Source organism: Triticum urartu, chromosome 6A (genome assembly GCF_056163025.1).
Source record: "Triticum urartu cultivar PI428250 chromosome 6A, HENAU_Tu73, whole genome shotgun sequence".
NCBI lineage: Eukaryota > Viridiplantae > Streptophyta > Magnoliopsida > Poales > Poaceae > Triticum > Triticum urartu.
The window spans coordinates 573887786-573910790 of NC_141878.1; the positions used below are offsets into that span (position 1 = coordinate 573887786).

Consider the following 23005-nt stretch of genomic DNA (forward strand, 5'->3'; position numbering starts at 1 on the left):
ATTGGGTATACCTTCTACCTCAGATCCGAAGGCAAGATCTTTGTTGCCAAGATGGATCCTTTCTAGAGAAAGAGTTTCTCTCGAAAGAAGTAAGTGGGAGAAAAGTAGAGCTTGATGAAGTACTGCCTCTTGAAGCGGAGAGTAGCGCAGCTCAGGAAAATGTTCCTGTGGTGCCTGCACCGATTAGAGAGGAGGTTAATGATGATGATCAAGACACTTCGGATCAAGCTCCTACTGAACTTCTTAGGTCCACAAGGACACGTTCCGCACCAGAGTGGTACGGCAACCCTGTCCTGGAAATCATGTTGTTAGACAACGGTGAACCTTCGAACTATGAGGAAGCAATGGCGGGCCCAGATTCCAACAAATGGCTTGAAGCCATGCAATCCGAGATAGGATCCATGTATGAAAACAAAGTATGGACTTTGACAGACTTGCCCGATGATCGGCGAGCGATAGAGAATAAATGGATCTTTAAGAAGAAGACGAACGCGGATGGTAATGTTACCATCTATAAGGCTCGACTTGTCGCTAAGGGTTATCGACAAGTTCAAGGGGTTGACTACGATGAGACCTTCTCACCCGTAGCGAAGCTGAAGTCCGTCCGAATCATGTTAGCAATTGCCGCATACTATGATTATGAGATATGGCAAATGGACGTCAAAACAGCATTCCTCAACGGCTTTCTTAAGGAAGAATTGTATATGATGCAGCCGGAAGGTTTTGTTGATCCTAAGAATGCTAACAAGGTATGCAAGCTCCAGCGCTCCATCTATGGGCTGATGCAAGCATCTCGGAGTTGGAACATTTGCTTTAATGAAATGATCAAAGCGTTTGGGTTTATGCAGAATAATGGAGAAGCCTGCGTTTACAAGAAAGTGAGTGGGAGCTCTGTAGCATTTCTCATATTATATGTGGATGGCATACTTTTGATGGGAAATGATATAGAACTTTTGGACAACATTAAGGCCTATTTGAATGAGTGTTTTTCAATGAAGGACCTTGGAGAAGCTGCTTACATATTAGGCATCAAGATCTATAGAGATAGATCGAGACGCCTCATAGGTCTTTCACAAAGCACATACCTTGGTAAGATATTGAAGAAGTTCAATATGGATCAGTCCAAGAAGGGGTTCTTGCCTGTGTTGCAAGGTGTGAAATTGAGCTCAACTCAATGTCCGACCACGACAGAAGATAGAGAAAAGATGAGTGTCGTCCCCTATGCCTCAGCCATAGGGTCTATCATGTATGCCATGCTGTGTACCAGACCTGATGTAAACCTCGCCGTAAGTTTGATAGGAAGGTACCAAAGTAATCCCGGCATGGAACACTGGACAGCGGTCAAGAATATCCTGAAGTACCTGAGAAGGACTAAGGACATGTTTCTCGTATATGGAGGTGACGAAGAGCTCGTCGTAAAGGGTTACGTCGACGCTAGCTTCGACACAGATCTGGATGACTCCAAGTCACAAACCGGATACGTGTTTATTTTGAATGGTGGGGCAGTAAGCTGGTGCAGTTGCAAGCAAAGCGTCGTGGCGGGATCTGTTGGAAATATGCCCTAGAGGCAATAATAAATTAGTTATTATTATTATATTTCCTTGTTCATGATAATAGTTTATTATCCATGCTAGAATTGTATTGATAGGAAACTCAAATACATGTGTGGATACATAGACAACACCATGTCCCTAGTAAGCCTCTAGTTGACTAGCTCGTTGATCAATAGATGGTTACGGTTTCCTGACCATGGACATTGGATGTCGTTGATAACGGGATCACATCATTAGGAGAATGATGTGATGGACAAGACCCAATCCTAAGCATAGCACAAGATCGTGTAGTTCGTATGCTAAAGCTTTTCTAATGTCAAGTTTCATTTCCTTAGACCATGAGATTGTGCAACTCCCGGATACCGTAGGAGTGCTTTGGGTGTGCCAAACGTCACAACGTAACTGGGTGGCTATAAAGGTACACCACAGGTATCTCTGAAAGTGTCTGTTGGGTTGGCGTGAATCGAGACTGGGATTTGTCACTCTGTGTGACGGAGAGGTATCTCTGGGCCCACTCGGTAGGACATCATCATAATGTGCACAATGTGATCAAGGAGTTGATCACAGGATGATGTGTTATGAAACGAGTAAAGAGACTTGCCGGTAACGAGATTGAACAAGGTATCGGGATACCGACGATCGAATCTCGGGCAAGTATCGTACCGCTAGACAAAGGGAATTGTATACGGGATTGATTAAGTCCTTGACATCGTGGTTCATCTGATGAGATCATCGTGGAACATGTGGGAGCCAACATGGGTATCCAGATCTCGCTGTTGGTTATTGACCGGAGAGTCATCTCGGTCATGTCTGCATGTCTCCCGAACCCGTAGGGTCTACACACTTAAGGTTCGGTGACGCTAGGGTTATAGAGATATTAGTATGCGGTAACCCGAAAGTTGTTCGGAGTCCCGGATGAGATCCCGGACGTCACGAGGAGTTCCGAAATGGTCCGGAGGTAAAGAATTATATATAGGAAGTGCTATTTCGGCCATCGGGACAAGTTTCGGGGTCACCGGTATTGTACCGGGACCACCGAAAGGGTCCCGGGGGTCCACCGGGTGGGGCCACCTGCCCCGGGGGGCCACATGGGCTGTAGGGGGTGTGCCTTGGCCTATATGGGCCAAGGGCACCAGCCCCAAGAGGCCCATGCGCCAAGAGAAGAGGAAAAGGGAGAGTCCTAAAGGGGGAAGGCACCTCCGAGGTGCCTTGGGGAGGATGGACTCCTCCCCCCCTTGGCTGCACCCTTCCTTGGAGGAAGGGCAAGGCTGCGCCCTCCCCCTCTCCCTTGGCCCTATATATAGTGGGGGGGAAGGGAGGGCAACCATACATAAGCCCTGGCGCCTCCCTCTCCCTCCCATGACACATCTCCCTCCTCCCGCAGTGCTTGGCGAAGCCCTGTTGGAATCCCGCTACTTCCACCACCACGCCGTCGTGCTGCTAGATCTCCATCAACCTCTCCTCCCCCCTTGCTGGATCAAGAAGGAGGAGACGTCGCTGCTCCGTATGTGTGTTGAACGCGGAGGTGCCGTCCGTTCGGCGCTAGGATCATCGGTGATTTGGATCACGACGAGTACGACTCCGTCAACCCCGTTCTCTTGAACGCTTCCGCGCGCGATCTACAAGGGTATGTAGATCCACTCCTCCCTCGTTGCTAGATGACTCCATAGATAGATCTTGGTGACACGTAGGAAAATTTTGAATTTATGCTACGTTCCTCAACAGTGGCATCATGAGCTAGGTCTATGCGTAGTTTCTATGCACGAGTAGAACACAAAGTAGTTGTGGGCGTTGATTTTGTTCAATATGCTTGCCGTTACTAGTCTTATCTTGATTCGGCGGCATCGTGGGATGAAGCGGCCCGGACCGACCTTACACGTACTCTTACGTGAGACTGGTTCCACCGACTGACATGCACTAGTTGCATAAGGTGGCTAGCGGGTGTCTGTCTCTCCTACTTTAGTCGGATCGGATTCGATGAAAAGGGTCCTTATGAAGGGTAAATAGCAATTGGCATATCACGTTGTGGTTTTTGCGTAGGTAAGAAACGTTCTTGCTAGAAACCCATAGCAGCCACGTAAAACATGCAAACAACAATTAGAGGACGTCTAACTTGTTTTTGCAGGGTATGCTATGTGATGTGATATGGCCAAAGGATGTGATGAATGATATATGTGATGTATGAGATTGATCATGTTCTTGTAATAGGAATCACGACTTGCATGTCGATGAGTATGACAACCGGCGGGAGCCATAGGAGTTGTCTTAATTTATTTATGACCTGCGTGTCAACATAAATGTCATGTAGTTACTTTACTTTATTGCTAACCGTTAGCTGTAGTAGTAGAAGTAATAGATGACGTGACAACTTCATGGAGACACGATGATGGAGATCATGATGATGGAGATCATGGTGTCATGCCGGTGACAAGATGATCATGGAGCCCCAAGATGGAGATCAAAGGAGCTATATGATATTGGCCATATCATGTCACTATTATTTGATTGCATGTGATGTTTATCATGTTTATACATCTTGTTTACTTAGAACGACGGTAGTAAATAAGATGATCCCTCATTACAATTTCAAGAATGTGTTCTCCCCTAACTGTGCACCGTTGCTAAAGTTTGTCGTTTCGAAGCACCACGTGATGATCGGGTGTGATAGATCCTTACGTTCACATACAACGGGTGTAAGACAGTTTTACACATGCAAAACACTTAGGGTTAACTTGACGAGCCTAGCATGTGTACAGACATGGCCTCGGAACACAAGAGACCGAAAGGTCGAGCATGAGTCGTATGGTAGATACGATCAACATGAAGATGTTCACCGATGATGACTAGTCCGTCTCACGTGATGATCGGACACGGCCTAGTTGACTCGGATCATGTAATCACTTAGATGACTAGAGGGATGTCTATTTGAGTGGGAGTTCATAAGATGAACTTAATTATCCTGAACATAGTCAAAAGGTCTTCGCAAATTATGTCGTAGCTCGCGCTTCAGTTCTACTGTTTAGATATGTTCCTAGAGAAAATTTAGTTGAAAGTTGATAGTAGTAATTATGCGGACTAGGTCCGTAAACTGAGGATTGTCCTCATTGCTTCATAGAAGGCTTATGTCCTTAATGCACCGCTCAGTGTGCTGAACCTCGAACGTTGTCTGTGGATGTTGCGAACATCTGACATACACATTTTGATAACTACGTGATAGTTCAGTTAAACGGTTTAGAGTTGAGGCAACGAAGACGTTTTGAAACGTCGCGAAACATATGAGATGTTTCGAGGGCTGAAATTGGGATTTCAGGCTCGTGCCCACGTCAAGAGGTATAAGACCTCCGACGATTTTCTTAGCCTGCAAACTAAGGAGAAAAGCTCAATTGTTGTGCTTGTGCTCAGATTGTCTGAGTACAACAATCATTTGAATCGAGTGGGAGTTGATCTTCCAGATGAGACAGTGATGTTTCTCTGAAGTCATTACCACCAAGCTGCTAGAGCTTCGTGATGAACTATAATATATCGGGGACATATATGATGATCCTTGAGATATTCGCGATGTTTGACACCACAAAAGTAGAAATCAAGAAGGAGCATCAATTGTTGATGGTTGGTGAAACCACTAGTTTCAAGAAGGGCAAGGGCAAAAAGGGATGCTTCATGAAATGGCAATTCAGCTGCTGCTCTAGTGGAGAAACCCAAGGTTGAACCCAAACCCGAGACTAAGTGCTTCTGTAATAAAGGGGAACAGCCACCGGAGCAGAATTACCCTAGATACTTGGTAGATTAGAAGGCTGGCAGGGTCGGTAGAAGTATATTGGATATACATTGTGTTGATGTGTACTTTACTAGTACTCCTAGTAGCACCAGGGTATTAGATACCGGTTCGGTTGCTAAGTGTTAGTAACTTGAAATAAAAGCTACGGAATAAACGGAGACTAGCTAAAGGTGAGCTGACGATATGTGTTGGAAGTGTTTCCAGGGTTGATATGATCAAGCATCGCACGCTCCCTCTACCATCGAGATTGGTATTAAAACCTAAATAATTGTTATTTGGTGTTTGCGTTGAGCATAGACATGATTGGATTATGTCTATCGCAATACGGTTATTCATTTAAAGAGAATAATGGTTACTCTGTTTATTTGAATAATACCTTCAAATGGTCTTACACCTGAAATGAATGGTTTATTGAATCTCGATCATAGTGATACACATGTTCATGCCAAAAGATAGTAATGATAGTACCACCTACTTGTGGCACTGCCACTTAAGTCATAAAACGCATGAAGAAGCTCCATGTTGATGGATCTTTGGACTCACTCATTTTTGAAAAGTTTGAGACATGCGAACCATGTCTATTGGTGTATATGCATAAAGAAACTCCATGCAAATGGACCATTTGGACTCACTTGATTTTGAATCACTTGAGACATGCAAATCATACCACATGGGCAAGATGACCGAAAGCCTCGTTTTCAGTAAAATGGAACTAGAAAGCAACTTGTTGGAAGTAATACATTTTGATGTGTGCAGTCCAATGAGTGCTGAGGCGTGTAGTGGATATCGTTATGTTCTTACTTCACAGGTGATTTGAGTAGATGTTGAGTACATTTACTTGAGGAATCACGAGTCTGAATTATTGAAAGGTTCAAGTAATTTCAGGGTGAAGTTGAAAGATCGTCGTGACAAGAGGATAAAGTATCTATGATATGATCATATAGATGAATATCTGAATTACGAGTTTGGCATAGAATTAAGACATTGTGGAAATTGTTTCACAACTAATACAGCCTGGAACACCATAGTGTGATGGTGTGTCCGAACATCATAACTACACCCTATTGGATATGATGCATACCATGATGTCTCTTATCGAATTACCACAATAGTTTATGGGTTAGGCATTAGAGACAACCACATTCACTTTAAATAGGGCACCACGTAATTCCGATGAGATGACACCGTATGAACTATGGTTTAGAGAAACCTAAGCTGTCATTTCTTAGTAGTTTGGGGCTGCGACGCTTATGTGAAAAAGTTTCAGGCTGATAAGCTCGAACCCAAAGCGGATAAATGCATCTTCATAGGACACCCAAAACAGTTGGGTATACCTCCTGTCTCAGATTTGAAAGCAATAAGGGATTGTTTCTAGAATCGGGTCCTTTCTCGAGGAAAAGTTTCTCTCGAAAGAATTGAGTGGGAGGATGGTGGAGACTTGATGAGGTTATTGAACCGTCTCTTCAACTAGTGTGTGGCAGGGCACAGGAAGTTGTTCCTGTGGCACCTACACCAATTGAAGTGGAAGCTTATGATAGTGATCACAAAACTTCAGATCATGTCACTACCAAACCTCATGGGATGACAAGGATGCGTACTACTTCAGAGTGGTACGTAATCCTGTCTTGGAAGTCATGTTGCTAGACAACAATGAACCTACGAGCCATGGAGAAGCGATGGTGGGCCCGGATTCCGATAAATGGCTCGAGGCCATAAAATCCGAGAGAGGATCCATGTATGGAAACAAAGTGTAGACTTTGACAGAACAGCTCGATGGTCGTGAGGCTGTTGAGTACAGATGGATTTTAAAAGGAAGACGGACAATGATGGTAAATGTCACCATTAAGAAAGCTCGACTTGTCGTTAAGATGTTTTCGGACAAGTTCAAGGAGTTGAATACGGTGAGATTTTCTCACTAGTAGCGATGCTAAGAGTCTGTTGGAATTATATTAGCAATTACTACATTATTTATGAAATCTTGCAGATAGAATGTCAAAGCATTGTTTCCTCGACGATTTTCTTGAGGAAAGGTTGTATGTGACACAACCGGAAGGTTTTGTCAATCCTGAAAGATGCTAATAAGTATGCAAAGCTCCGGAAATCCTTCTAAGGACTGGAGTAAGCATCTCGGAGTTGGAATGTATGCTTTGATGAGATGATCAAAGATTTTGGGTGTATACAAAGTTTATGAGAAACTTGTATTTCCAAAGAAGTGAGTGGGAGCACTATAGAATTTCTGATAAGTATATGTTGACATATTGTTGATCAGAAATGATGTAGAATTTCTGGAAAGCATATAGGGTTATTTGGAAAGTGTTTTCAATGGAAGGCCTGGATTAAGCTACTTGAACATTGAGCATCAAGATCTATAAGGATAGATCAAAACGCTTAATGGTACTTTCAAATGAGCACATACCTTGACATGATCTTGAAGGTGTTCAAGATGGATCAGTCAAAGAAGGAGTTCTTGCCTGAGTTGTAAGGTATGAAGTTAAGACTTAAAGCTCGACCACGGCAGAATAGAGAGAAAGGACGAAGGTCGTCCCCTATGCTTAAGACATAGGCTCTACAGTATGCTATGCTGTGTACCGCACCTGAAATGTGCCTTGCCATGAGCCAGTCAAGGGGTACAAGAGTGATCTAAGAATGGATCACAGGACAGCGGTCAAAGTTATCCTTAGTAACTTGTGGACTAAGGAATTTTCTCGATTATGGAGGTGGTAAAAGAGTTCGTCGTAAAGGGTTACGCCGATGCAAACTTTGACACTAATCCAGATTATTCTGAGTAGTAAACTGGATTCGTATAGTGGAACAGTTATTTGGAATAGCTCCAAATAGAACGTGGTAGCTGCATCTAGGAGATGACATAGAGATTTGTAAAGCACACACGGATCTAAAAGATTCAGACCCGTTGACTATAACATCTCTCACAAGCATAACATGATCAAACCCAGAACTCATTGAGTCTTAATCACATGATGATGTGAACTAGTTTAGTGACACTAGTAAACTCTTTGGATGTTGGTCACATGGCGATGTGACCTGTGAGTGTTAATCACATGACGATGTGAACTAGATTATTGACTCTAGTGCAAGTGGGAGACTGTTGGAAATATGCCCTAGAGGCATTAATAAATTAGTTATTATTATTATATTTCCTTGTTCATGATAATAGTTTATTATCCATGCTAGAATTGTATTGATAGGAAACTCAAATACATGTGTGGATACATAGACAACACCATGTCCCTAGTAAGCCTCTAGTTGACTAGCTCGTTGATCAATAGATGGTTACGGTTTCCTGACCATGGACATTGGATGTCGTTGATAACGGGATCACATCATTAGGAGAATGATGTGATGGACAAGACCCAATCCTAAGCATAGCACAAGATCGTGTAGTTCGTATGCTAAAGCTTTTCTAATGTCAAGTATCATTTCCTTAGACCATGAGATTGTGCAACTCCCGGATACCGTAGGAGTGCTTTGGGTGTGCCAAACGTCACAACGTAACTGGGTGGCTATAAAGGTACACTACAGGTATCTCTGAAAGTGTCTGTTGGGTTGGCGCGAATCGAGACTGGGATTTGTCACTCCGTGTGACGGAGAGGTATCTCTGGGCCCACTCGGTAGGACATCATCATAATGTGCACAATGTGATCAAGGAGTTGATCACGGGATGATGTGTTACGAAACGAGTAAAGAGACTTGCCGGTAACGAGATTGAACAAGGTATCGGGATACCGACGATCGAATCTCGGGCAAGTATCGTACCGCTAGACAAAGGGAATTGTATACGGGATTGATTAAGTCCTTGACATCGTGGTTCATCCGATGAGATCATCTTGGAACATGTGGGAGCCAACATGGGTATCCAGACCCCGCTGTTGGTTATTGACCGGAGAGTCATCTCGGTCATGTCTGCATGTCTCCCGAACCCGTAGGGTCTACACACTTAAGGTTCGGTGACGCTAGGGTTATAGAGATATTAGTATGCGGTAACCCAAAAGTTGTTCGGAGTCCCGGATGAGATCCCGGACGTCACGAGGAGTTCCGGAATGGTCTGGAGGTAAAGAATTATATATAGGAAGTGCTATTTCGGCCATCGGGACAAGTTTCGGGGTCACCGGTATTGTACCGGGACCACCGGAAGGGTCCCGGGGGTCCACCGGGTGGGGCCACCTGCCCCGGGGGGCCACATGGGCTGTAGGGGGTGTGCCTTGGCCTATATGAGCCAAGGGCACCAGCCCCAAGAGGCCCATGCGCCAACAGAAGAGGAAAAGGGAGAGTCCTAAAAGGGGAAGGCACCTCCGAGGTGCCTTGGGGAGGATGGACTCCTCCCCCCTTGGCCGCACCCTTCCTTGGAGGAAGGGGCAAGGCTGCGCCCTCCCCCTCTCCCTTGGCCCTATATATAGTGGGGGGGAAGGGAGGGCAACCATACATAAGCCCTGGCGCCTCCCTCTCCCTCCCATGACACATCTCCCTCCTCCCGCAGTGCTTGGCGAAGCCCTGTTGGAATCCCGCTACTTCCACCACCACGCCGTCGTGCTGCTGGATCTCCATCAACCTCTCCTCCCCCCTTGCTGGATCAAGAAGGAGGAGACGTTGCTGCTCCGTACGTGTGTTGAACGCGGAGGTGCCGTCCGTTTGGCGCTAGGATCATCGATGATTTGGATCACGACGAGTACGACTCCATCAACCCCGTTCTCTTGAACGCTTCCGCGCGCGATCTACAAGGGTATGTAGATCCACTCCTCCCTCGTTTCTAGATGACTCCATAGATAGATCTTGGTGACACGTAGGAAAATTTTAAATTTATGCTACGTTCCCTAACAGGATCTACATGTGAAGCGGAGTACATGGCAGCCTCGGAGGCAACGCATGAAGCAATCTGGATGAAGGAGTTCATCATTGATCTAGGAGTCATACCCAATGCGTCGGGGCCGATGACTCTCTTCTGTGACAACACTGGAGCCATTGCCCTTGCCAAGGAGCCCAGGTTTCACAAGAAGACCAGGCACATCAAGCGTTGCTTCAACTCCATTCGTGAAAATGTTCAAGATGGAGACATAGATATTTGTAAAGTACATTCAGATCTGAATGTCGCAGATCCGTTGATTAAACCTCTTCCGCGAGCAAAACATGATCAACACCAGAACTCTATGGGTGTTCGATTCATCACAATGTAACTAGAGGCAATAATAAAATGGTTATTATTATATTTCTTTGTTCATGATAATTGTCTATTATTCATGCTATAATTGTGTTATCCGTAAATCGTAATACATGTGTGAATACATAGACCACAACATGTCCCTAGTGAGCCTCTAGTTGACTAGCTCGTTGATCAACAGATAGTCGTGGTTTCCTGACTATGGACATTGGATGTCATTGATAACGGGATCACATCATTAGGAGAATGATGCGATGGACAAGACCCAAACCTAATCATAGCACAATGATCGTGTAGTTCGTTTGCTAGAGCTTTTCCAATGTCAAGTATCATTTCCTTAGACCATGAGATTGTGCAACTCCCGGATACCGTAGGAGTGCTTTGGGTGTGCCAAACGTCACAACGTAACTGGGTGACTATAAAGGTGCACTATGGGTATCTCCGAAAGTGTCTGTTGGGTTGGCACGAATCGAGACTGGGATTTGTCACTCCGTATGACGGAGAGGTATCTCTGGGCCCACTCGATAATGCATCATCATAATGAGCTCAATGTGACCAAGTGTTTGGTCACGGGATCATGAATTACGGTACGAGTAAAGTGACTTGCCGGTAACGAGATTGAACGAGGTATTGGGATACCGACAATCGAATCTCGGGCAAGTAACGTACCGATTGACAAAGGGAATTGTATACGGGATTGATTGGATCCTCGACATCGTGGTTCATCCGATGAGATCATTGAGGAGCATGTGGGAGCCAACATGGGTATCCAGATCCCGCTGTTGGTTATTGACCGGAGAGTCGTCTCGGTCATGTCTGCGTGTCTCCCGAACCCGTAGGGTCTACACACTTAAGGTTCGGTGACGCTAGGGTTGTAGAGATATTAGTATGCGGTAACCCGAAAGTTGTTCGAAGTCCCGGATGAGATCCCGGACGTCACGAGGAGTTCCAGAATGGTCCGGAGGTAAAGATTTATATATAGGAAGTCTTGTTTCGGCCATCAGGAAAGTTTCGGGGGTAATCGGTATTGTACCGGGATTACCGGAAGGGTCCCGGGGGTCCACCGGGTGGGGCCACCTATCCCGGAGGGCCCCTTGGGCTGAAGTGGGAAGGAGAACCAGCCCCTGGTGGGCTGGTGCGCCCCCCTTGGGCCTCCCCTGCGCCTAGGGTTGGAAACCCTAGGGGTGGGGGGGGGCGCCCCACTTGGCTTGGGGGGAAGCCACCCCTTGGCCGCCGCCCCCCTTGGAGATTGGATCTCCTAGGGTCGGCGCCCCCCAGGGCCCCTATATAAAGAGGGGGGTGGGAGGGCAGCCGCACCCTTGCTCCTGGCGCCTCCCTCTCCCTCCGTAACACCTCTCCTCCCCGCTTGCGCTTGGCGAAGCCCTGCCGGGATCCCGCTACTTCCACCACCACGCCGTCGTGCTGCTGGATCTCCATCAACCTCTCCTTTCCCCTTGCTGGATCAAGAAGGAGGAGACGTCTTCCCCAACCGTACGTGTGTTGAACACGAAGGTGTCGTCCGTTCGGCGCTTGGTCATCGGAGATTTGGATCACGACGAGTACGACTCCATGAACCCCGTTCACTTGAACGCTTCCGCTCGTGATCTACAAGGGTATGTAGATGCACTTCTCTCTCTCGTTGCTAGATGACTCCATAGATTGATCTTGGTGAAGCATAGAAATTTTTTTATTTTCTGCAACGTTCCCCAACAGCCATGCCCCAGGAGGAAGTAGTAGCCTAGAGCAGACAAATGATATCACACCACCAGCTGCCAAAATCCACATATCTCCCAACTTCCAGTCAATAAATCCAAGACACCGAGTTAAAGGCGCCCGTGATGTATAGCTGCATGAATAGACCAGGCTCCTTATGTTTATGCAGGTTACTGACGACATTCTTAACCAAAAAAAAGTCAATCCCTCCATTTTTACATACAAAGCCACAAACTTAGATTACAGGTATCAATGTAAAATTTAATGCTTGTTTTGTAAGTTGGCTTTTCTTTTTGTTTACCGGGATCATTAATACGCCGCATGCATGCATAGTGGTAGAGACAGGGGGACCAGCAGGGGCCCTGGCCCCCCTAACATCCCTCATTTTAGCCTAATGTGCATGTGAGCAAGTGATTATCTGTTGCTAAAATGGTGTATTTTCATGTGTTGGCCCTCCCCAACACAGTTTAACAGCCCTCGGGCCCCCTCATTTGATTTTCCTGGCTCCGCCACTATGCATGCAAGGAAACTGAGTGGAGAAAATAGCTGACTGTCATTATGACTACATGCATACAAGTATTAAACATGTTACTAGTACGAGGAAATATCGTTAATTTTGCCTCGATTATTGCTGATGGCCTTGTATAGATGTAAAATGTATATTCTATAATGGCCTTGTATGCTTTTGAATTGGATGAAAGCACTCTCAGAGAAAGGCACCAGTTGGCGTAAGTAAGGTGAGAGTCTAAGGATGCGTTTGGTTGCCCACAAAATCGCAATCAGGCCCAGATGGACCACGAAATGTGCGTTTGGTTGCGAACGCAGTGGGCTAGCTGGCATTCGCACAAAGCTTAAAGCAGCCCTCAACCTTGGTCACATTCGCACGAAGCTTAAAGCAGCCCTCAGCCTGACAGGAGCACTGATAGCTGTGATTCAGGCACATGTCATGTTCATGTACAAGAGAGTTGTTCGTCGTGCTGAGAGAACTGTCAACAGATATGCTCGAATGCTTATGCGGGAGCAGGAGAGGATCGCCAATCTGAACTACATATACAACCACAACGACACAGAGGCTCTATGGATGCTTAGAATGAAAAGAGCACCATTTGCCAGACTTGTTCAGGCCTTCAGGACCAGGGGCTGCTAGAAGATAGCATCCACACCAGTGTGGGAGAGCAAGTCGCCATGCTCCTTCATATTGTTGGCTATAACCAGAGGTTCAGGGTTATCCACTGTTGGGGAGCTCAGAGGAGAGTGATACGTCTCCAACGTATCTATAATTTTTTATTATTCCATGCTATTATATTATCCATCTAGGATGTTTTATATGCATTTATATGCTATTTTATATGATTTTTGGGACCAACCTATTAACCTAGAGCCCAGTGCCAGTTTCTGTTTTTTTTCCTTGTTTTTGAGTTTTACAGAAAAGGAATACCAAACGGAGTCCAATTGACATGCCAATTTTTGATGATTTTTTATGGACCAAAAGAAGCCCCCGGAGTGAAAGAGTTGGGCCAGAAGAGTCCTGGGCTGTCCATGAGGGCGGGGGCGCGCCCTACCCCCTGGGCGCGCCACTCTATCTCGTGGACGACACGGAGACCCCGTGACGTGAGACCTACGCCAAAAATTCCTATAAATACAGAAACCTCGAGAAAATAACCTAGATCGGGAGTTCCGCCGCCGCAAGCCTCTATAGCCATCAAAAACCAATCAGGACCCTGTTCCGGCACCCTACCGGAGGGGGGATCCCTCACCGGTGGCCATCTTCATCATCTCGGTGCTCTCCATGACGAGGAGGGAGTAGTTCACCCTCGGGGCTGAGGGTATGTACCAGTAGCTTTGTGTTTGATCTCTCTCTCTCTCTCTCTCGGGTTCTTGATTTGGCACGATCTTGATGTATCGCGAGCTTTGCTATTATAGTTGGATCTTATGATGTTTCTCCTCCTCTACTCTCTTGTAATGGATTGAGTTTTCACTTCGAAGTTATCTTATCGGATTGAGTCTTTAAGGATTTGAGAACACTTGATGTACGTCTTGCGTGGGATACCCGTGATGACAATGGGGTATTCTATTGATTCACTTCATGTACTAGCAAATGGCACATGCTTCGCATGTAGTACCAAATTGAAAAGATTGCATTAAGAAAACATATTAGTGAATATTTTTCATAATTTCAGTTTTTTGGTGGGGATAATTTATAACGTAAAATGATCCTAAAAAATCAGGTCAAACTATGCTATCAAAAAATAGATGTGATATCTTAGGGTAGTAACAAAATAGGGATATCAGGTATATCAATTATGTGCAAAATTGGGTAGATGTATACATTTTTTGGGCATCATTGTGTGTAACTTGGCTCATTAAGAAATAAATTTTTTACTTCAGAAATGAAAAGTTCATTTTTTTAACTTAAGAAATGAAAAGTTCTCGAATTATAGAGAATAGAAATTTGTTCAAAATTTAATTTCTTCTTTATTTTCTTTTTCGAAAGGTTCTTATTCACTTCCTGCATGCACCATATTTCGGTATCTTGTATTTTAGGCTTGCAACGAATTATGCATCCAGACTTTTTTTATTAGGGCCTCCATCTGGACTTGTTAAATTGGTGGTACACCTTTTGTTTTTTGAGACAAGGTACATGTACGTGCATTAAAGTAATCTTTTTAACTCAAGGAATCAGGGCAAACTTTTATCCGGGCCCTGCCCTGTACGCACTGCCATGGCCCAAGGCGCCTAGAAGGCTCCCGATTCTCTGAGTTGTTTCTTACATTTTTTTTCAAAGTCTGCCGTCTGACACAGCGGAATAGTGCAACACTAACTCCCACACCAGGTGGAAGGCTGGCAGGGCAGCGATGCACCCCCACCGCGAATCACAGCTATGTGGGCCGTCAGATTGTCCTATCCAATGGTGCATATTTGGCCACGTAGTCCTCTAGTTACATCTATTGAATGTGAGCCATCGGATCATAAAGATCCAACGGTCTATATCCCTTCATATTCGTACACTATATAGGAGTATAGCTGTTTTAGTGATCAACTTGCGGGTTCCATGACCTTTGGAATCTATGCACAGGGGTCGGTACACGCTTTCGTCTTGACTCTCCGATAGAAACTTTGGGGCACTCTTTGAAGTTTTTTGTGTTGGTTGAATAGATGAATCTGAGATTGTGTGATGCATATCGTATAATCATACCCACGGATACTTGGGGTGACATTGGAGTATCTAGGTGACATTAGGGTTTTGGTTGATTTGTGTCTTAAGGTGTTATTCTAGTACGAACTTTACGATAGATCGAACGGAAAGAATAGCTTCGTGTTATTTTACTACGGACTCTTGAATAGATCGATCAGAAAGGATAACTTTGAGGTGGTTTCGTACCCTACAATAATCTCTTCGTTTGTTCTCCGTTATTAGTGATTTTGGAGTGACTCTTTGTTGCATGTTGAGGGATTGTTATATGATCCAATTATGTTATTATTGTTGAAACAACTTGCACTAGTGAAAGTATGAACCCTAGGCCTTGTTTCCTAGCATTGCAATACCGTTTGTGCTCACTTTTATCATTAGTTACCTTACTGTTTTTATATTTTCAGATTATAAAAACCTATATCTACCATCCATATTGCACTTGTATCACATCTCTTCACCGAACTAGTGCACCTATACAATTTACCATTATATTGGGTGTGTAGAGGACACAAGAGACTCTTTGTTATTTGGTTGCAGGATTGTTTGAGAGTGACTATCTTCATCCTACGCCTCCCACAGATTGATAAACCTTAGGTCATCCACTTGAGGAAAATTTGCTACTGTCCTACAAATCTCTGCACTTGGAGGCCCAATAACGTCTACAAGAAGAAGGTTGTGTAGTAGACATCAGAGAGATGATCAAGTCACCAACTGGTCGGACTCCTACCAAGATTTGCACAAGCCTAAGATGGTATCCATACTTCAAGGTGAGCACTAAAGTACGTAGTTCATTGCTTGATATGCTTGGATAGTTCAAGGTGAGCACTAACACAATATTGTATTGCCATTTCAGGATTGCATTGGGACAATAGATGGTACTCATGTCACTGCCAGAGTGTCGAGGTCACAAGCTGTGACATTCAGGGGGAGGAAGCACTACACAAGCCAGAATGTGCTTGTTGTTGTTGACTTTGATCTGAAGTTCACCTATGTGCTGGCTGGCTGGGAAGGGTCATCACATGATGCTAACATACTCAGTGACAACATCAGTCGTCCTGATGGCATCAACATCCCTGATGGCAAGTTCTACCTAGGAGATGTTGGCTATGCATGTCGGCCAGGTGTTCTTCCACCCTTCAGGAAAACTAGATACCATCTGAACGAGTTCTTTGATAGAAACTATCTTAGGACTCCCCAGGAACTGTTCAATCTCAGACACTCCAGCCTTAGAGTAACAATTGAGAGGGCATTTGGATCTCTGAAGAACAGGTTTAAGATTCTGGATCAGAAGCCATTCCACCCTTACCCTACCTAGGCCAGGTTTGTTCTTGCATGTTGCATTCTGCATACTTGGATCCTCCAATGGGGCATTGATGAACTTGTGTCCGAGGAGGAAGAGGTGCCGCCTAAGGATCTTGATCTCGATGGCCATGGTGTTGAGGCATTTGACAACGAAGCCTGAAAGAACAAAAGGCTGAAGTGGGCACATACAGTGTGGAATAACAGAAGTCAGACAAGGATCTGAAGAAGAAGAAGAGCAAGAGCACTAGCAGAAGAGGATGCAACAACCAAAGAAGAGGAAGACGAACAGGAATAAAAGGAACAACGGAAGAGGTAAGAGAAAGAAGAGGGATGATGAACTTTTTCCATTCGGCCATTTGGCTCTTAATAATGTGTACCGCCATTTGATAATAGCTAGAATGAACCGTAATTTGTTCGTAGCTAGGAGCGAAACTGTTAAAATCGTGTGTGGTAAGGTCATCACTAATGAGAAGTTGTGACACCATCTAATGCAGGTTGCAACCAAATAGCGTATACTATGTGCGCCTAATGCTATGCGGCCAACCAAACAACGGTCAACATTTATTCTCTCATAAAGCCAATTTATATACGGGTAACCAAACAATGTGCAGTCGATGGTTTATAGGCTGTTTTTTCTCGGTCAAACCCATCTGAAGAAGTCTATGCAAACACGGCCAAATCGGTACGGGCAACCAAACACATTAGACAAAATAGGATTATGCATCCGTCACCACAGCGCCAACGCCGCGGCCATTTTCACTTTCCAGTATCCACCCGCGGCGGCGCTCCTCCTCCTCACTGTTGAATCCCGCCCCACCTGCTCCGCCCTCGAACTGCTCGTCTGCTTGCCCCACCCCCCTCTCGCTCACGGGCGCGGCGGCTCCGGAAGAAATCGGGGCAGGGCCTGGCCGCGGGAGCTCCTCGACGAGCTTGGAGACTTCGGCGCTGACTTGGGCCGGACAAATCGGTGCCCGCCTGCTCTTGGATTCACGGGTCGAGCTCAGGTGATGCTGCCTGCTGGATTCCCCGATCTGGTGATGCTGCATTCCCCCCTTTTTATTCTGCTGATTCCTTCTTCCTTCCGTTCCCGCAGGGCGCGTCACCTGTTCGACGGAATGCTCAACAAGACCGCAGCGAGCGGCAAGGGTCACTTCGGCGACCTCACCGACGACCTCCTCCGGCACGTCTTGTCCTTTCTGCCTGCTGCTGATGCCCTGCAGACTTGCGTGCTCGACACTGGGTGGCGTGACCATTGGAGGCGCACCACCAGCCTGCCCCTCATCTTTGACCAGTCGAGTTTCCCGAGCTCTGAACGTTTCAAACAGCTGGTGAAGCTCTTCATCCACATCCGTGGGAACTCACCTCTCGACAAGTGCAAGATTGTTGCCTGTCTCGATGACGTGGAGGAGCGCACATACACAAATACCATTCTGTTGATCGAGTATGCTCTGAAGTGCCAAGTTAAGGAGCTCCTACTCAGTGTTGCTGTTGACGAAGACTTTGAGTTTGAGCCACTAATACTTGATGCGCCTCTCATCTCTCAGCACTTGAAGATCCTACACCTTGAGCGGTTTGAATTAAAACGCTCCACTCTGAATTTCTCGTGCTGCTCGGTATTGGAGGAACTAGAGATGCAAGATTGCAACATTGATGCACGCAGGATATCTTCCAAATCGCTAAAGCGTCTCTGCATTACCGACTTTTGTTCCTTCCCTACGAAGTTTCACATTCGGATGCTCCGGGTCTTATCTCACTGCAACTTGATAATTTTGATGGCTTGACCCCTTCACTTGAATACATGCCATCTCTAGAAACAGCTTATGTTTGGCTTCACAATAGTTGCTATGATTCTTGTCATAGTAACCGGCAGAACTGTGAGTATGAGGACTGTAGCTGTCATGCTTATCCAGTTGATGAGGGTGTGCTTCTCCATGGTTTGTCCAATGCTGTGAATTTGGAGTTGGTAGGCGATACTTATTTCGAACTGGTACATTTACACTTACTTCCTTTTTTACTCTTGTTGTTATGTGCCACCCATGGATTCTCTGTAACATCTCTGTCCACTGTTAGACCTGCATATACATGTTCTCATTACCACAGGTTGCTACTTTTATCTCCACCAATGGGTTTTAAATTAATAATTTTAATAACATTGTAGCTTGATTGGATAAAATGTATTTCCAGGGCTTGAGCTGTAGTTCTGTCTTTCTTTATGCCTGAAATTAAAGTATCTACCCAAAGTCCCAAACTTCCTGCTTACTTAAATTGTTTCGCCTTCTTGAGTCTCACTGTTCTTTTTTGTTCCTTTGCTATTTGGTAGTTTGAAATTAAAGTATCTACCCAATGTTCCTACTACCGGAAATTATTTCTTCTAGAGTCTTAAAGTTCCATTTTGTTTGCTTGCTATTTGTGCAGTTTATCTATAGATGGGATTTAGAATGCTGCCCCATATTTGACAAACTAAAGACTCTATCACTCAATGAGTGGTTTACGACTATTGACCTACTGTGCATTCTCCAACACTCTCCAGTTCTTGAGGTGCTCACTCTTCAGCTTGGTAGCACTGAGGTATAACCTATATATATATGAAGACATTGTTGTACTGTTAAAGGAACTATTATGTATATTCCGTTGATCTAACTAAATTGTATCACAGAAATTCGTTAGAGCAACAGGAGCAGAAGAAAAGATAGAGCAATCATTTGTATGCTCGCACCTTAAGGTTGTCAACATTGAATGTAGAAAGGTCGATGAGGGAGTTCACAAAATTCTGAAGTTCTTGAGTAAATGTGGCATACTTCGTGATCAAATTAGCATCACTCACCGTAAGTAACCTTTGTCATTTTTTTATTTTTTCCTATGATATTCCTACTTGTTTTATCATCTCTGTTGGAATTAAATAACACTCAGGAGTTTATGAGACCCTTTTGAAATCTATTTATATTCAGTGTCCATTATTGGATTGTGTGCTGGCGTAGTTCAGAACGACTGTTAGGTTTCACCGAAATTAATTGCTTTGTTATTACTGGTGATAATACAATAGTTACCGTTGCCGTTGTGCCTATAAATCTGTTGTGTCTGTAAATCTGTTCCATCCATGCAAAAATCATTTGGGTTTGATCCTGTGTTTTTTTACTGTTTAATTACTGATGGAAATAGTAGTCATTTTCGTCTTGAAATTGAGTTTTATCTTTGCTCTTGTTCTAGTTGACACATTAAATTTTCTAAAAATCTTCAACTGAGGGGTGATAGTGTACTGCCTCATTTGTTTCACTGTTGTTACTAGCCTGTTGTCAGTTTCATGATTAGTGTTTGATGGCCAAATTGCATGCCTGTCTCACTAGTGTCTGAAGTCTGAAACCCTCTTGAGTGCTGATGTATCTGAGTGATCATATATGTAATATGTTGCTGTCACAATGCTAAACTTTTGTGTAAAAAAATAAAATTTGGTCGATGCCACATTGAGAAAAAAAACACTTGTTCAAGTTGCATGATAGTTCTTCTACATCAAACTGCTCGCCAAGCTATTATCCGTCTATGTTAGTGGAGATCTTGGAATTTGAAACCAAACTTATTGCATCGTCATGTTTTGTATAGGTTTCAGTTTCCAGAAGCCTATGCGTCCCTTGCCTCGGTCTACCACGGAACCAGGCGGACTCTCCAGTTTCCACCCGTGACAGCGCTTGAGATCTGACACATGCTCGCTTGTGATGGTGGTCTGAAGCCTCATGTCTCTCTGAATATGTCTGTAACGACAGTCCTATTAGTTGTTACCACCATATTCAGTTTCCAGCTTTCTATCCTTTGGTACTGTACTGGAAGCCTGCGTGTTTGTTGTTTGGCGAAACTCATGAAAATGGATTTTAACTGCTGGGCATTCTTTTGGATGACTAGTTGGACCTGAGCTTGGTTTAAAACCAGGGGATAACACCTTTTGTTGCATCTTCTCTTACCCTGTTGCAGTGTCTGTGTTTCAAATCTTCGAGTTTGCCTGTCTGATCGCACCACCCAGGAAGTTTGCTGGAGAAAAGAACCACCCTGACAGAAACAAAGGCCAGGCAAAACAATTTTTTTGTCTAAATGGTCTGCTCAGCTTGATGCAAAATTCTTGATATATTGATACTGAATCACAAGATGAGAAGCATCTATTTATACCTCATCTTGACTGCCTTGTACTCCCTCTGTTCCTAAATATAATTTTATTTAGAGATTTCAATACAGACTACCTATGTATGTATATAGACGTATTTTAGAGTGTAGATCCACTCATTTTGCTCCGTATGCAACCCATATTGAAATCTCTAAAAAGGCTTATACTCTCTCCGTCCGAAAATACTTGTCATCAAAATGGATAAAAAGGGATGTGTCTAGAACTAATATACGTCTAGATACATCCCCTTTTATTCATTTTGATGACAAGTATTTCCGGACGGAGGGAGTATTTAGAAAGGGAGGGAGTAGTAGTCTTTATGGCAGTTGCATTCTGGACATGCGTGGCTTGAAAATTGCAACTCATAATGCTGCTTCATTTCCGACTTAGGTTCATCAAACATTTCTTATCTGTTATAAGGACTAGGGCGATCTGTACTTATCGATCATAAATAAAATGATTAGAGTTTAGATGTTACACTTACAACAGACATGCAAATTTCCCCACAAAGAAAAACAAAAGCAATACAAGTGCTGTGTTTGGCTCAAACAGCTTTATTATGTGAGGCAAAATCATCCGTGGCTCGCCACAACACCGTCGGCAGAAAACTGCATAAAAAGGAGCTGAGGAAGAACAAAACAAATGAAACACTAGAATTTTCATGTTGACTTGACCTTGTGAAAAATAATGTGTTTGCTACATGTAAGTTACCTCAAATAATTTAAGAGCTAGTTAATTCCGTGCAGCACTGAGGCAAAGACGGGGCACAATGGCATACCTGGAACACGCCGGAGATGGATACAACATGGTTGTCTACAGTGTTACTGATGAACGAGAGTTTGAGGGTTGACAGTTGTGTGTATGAGGGGGGGGGGGGGGGTGACCCCAATGAAGATAGGAGTTTAGGATCTTTGGTACACATACAAGCAACTTTTTACAGGTGAGTTGGCAACGTATGATTGAGAAACGATAGGGAGGGGCCCCGAGCCTGAAAAGGCGGGGTGGTGTGCTGATGATGCCAGCCGCAGGTGATGTGGAACGGCGGTTGGGTCGATAGTGGAAGGCAGATCAACAATGGTGGAGGGCTGTCGGGAGACGAGAGAGGGGGAATCCACTAAGAGCAACTCCAATACCCCCCCCCCTCCTCCCCCCTAAGAAACTTCCCGTAAAACCACTTTTACGAAATGAGCGTGGCCCTGAGCCAGTTAATTCCGTTGACAACTTTTCATGAAACAAAGCCAGTTAATTTTTCATGAAACTAGCCTAGAAATGTTGGTGATCTAGCGTGGCGGTGCCCGGCAATGGCATGGTGGTGGCAGCCCGACATGGCGGCGCCTGACGGCATGGTGTCGGCGACCCGACGCGACGCAAGAGTCTCCTGTTGTGAAGTTTCAGACGGTTGTCCGCCCGCCAAAATTATACGGGCGGGCTTTCTTCTCGTAAACTTGCAAGACGGAAGAGGTGATCATATGGTATTTTGTAAAAAGAAAATCGAGTTTACAGGAGCTGTTGAAGGGTTGTTTTTTATCTCAACTTTGTCCCGTCAGAGCTATTGGAGTTGCTCTAATGCCAATTTATTTTCCGGGTAACTTACAAATAACCGGGAAATAAACCTGTTTTGTTTTTAGGAGAAAACAAAATATTAATTAAGTATAAAAAAGAGAAGAAAATATTAACCTCTTGTGTGTCCGTCGTTACACTTTCCAAATTAATAGTATCAACCTTCCTACTAACTTAAGTTAGCTTTGACTTCTCCTTTTTCTCACTTGTAATTTTTCTAGTTTATCTACCGATGGGATTTAGAATGGTGCCCCCTCTTTGCCTTTGGCACATTAAAGACTCTGCTCCTCAATGAGTGGTTCACGACTATTGATCTAGTATGCATTCTTCTACACTGTCCACTTCTTGAGAGGCTCACTCTTCAGCTTTATGACACTAAGGTATATCATGTATATATAAAGATGTCGATGTGTTATTAAAGGAAATATCATGTGTGTTCAATTGATCTTACTAAATGTTCTCAGTATCTCACACAGAACCTCGTAGGAGCAACAACAACCCCAGAAAAAGTTGAACAATCATTTGTTTGCTCCCACCTGGAGGTTGTGAACATTGAATGTAGAAAGATTGGTGTGGTAATTTG

At 44.5% G+C, this 23005-nt stretch overlaps 1 non-coding gene across 1 annotated transcript; it reads left to right on the top strand.

The window, feature by feature from the left end:
* Positions 1-17411: 17411 nt before the first annotated feature.
* LOC125530118 (F-box/LRR-repeat protein At4g14103) lies at positions 17412-20654 on the top strand. The gene is made up of 5 exons (XR_015608949.1): positions 17412-17716; positions 17806-18675; positions 19128-19280; positions 19369-19537; positions 20310-20654. It is a non-coding gene; the product is annotated as an F-box/LRR-repeat protein At4g14103 (transcript).
* The last annotated feature ends 2351 nt before the right edge of the window (positions 20655-23005 follow it).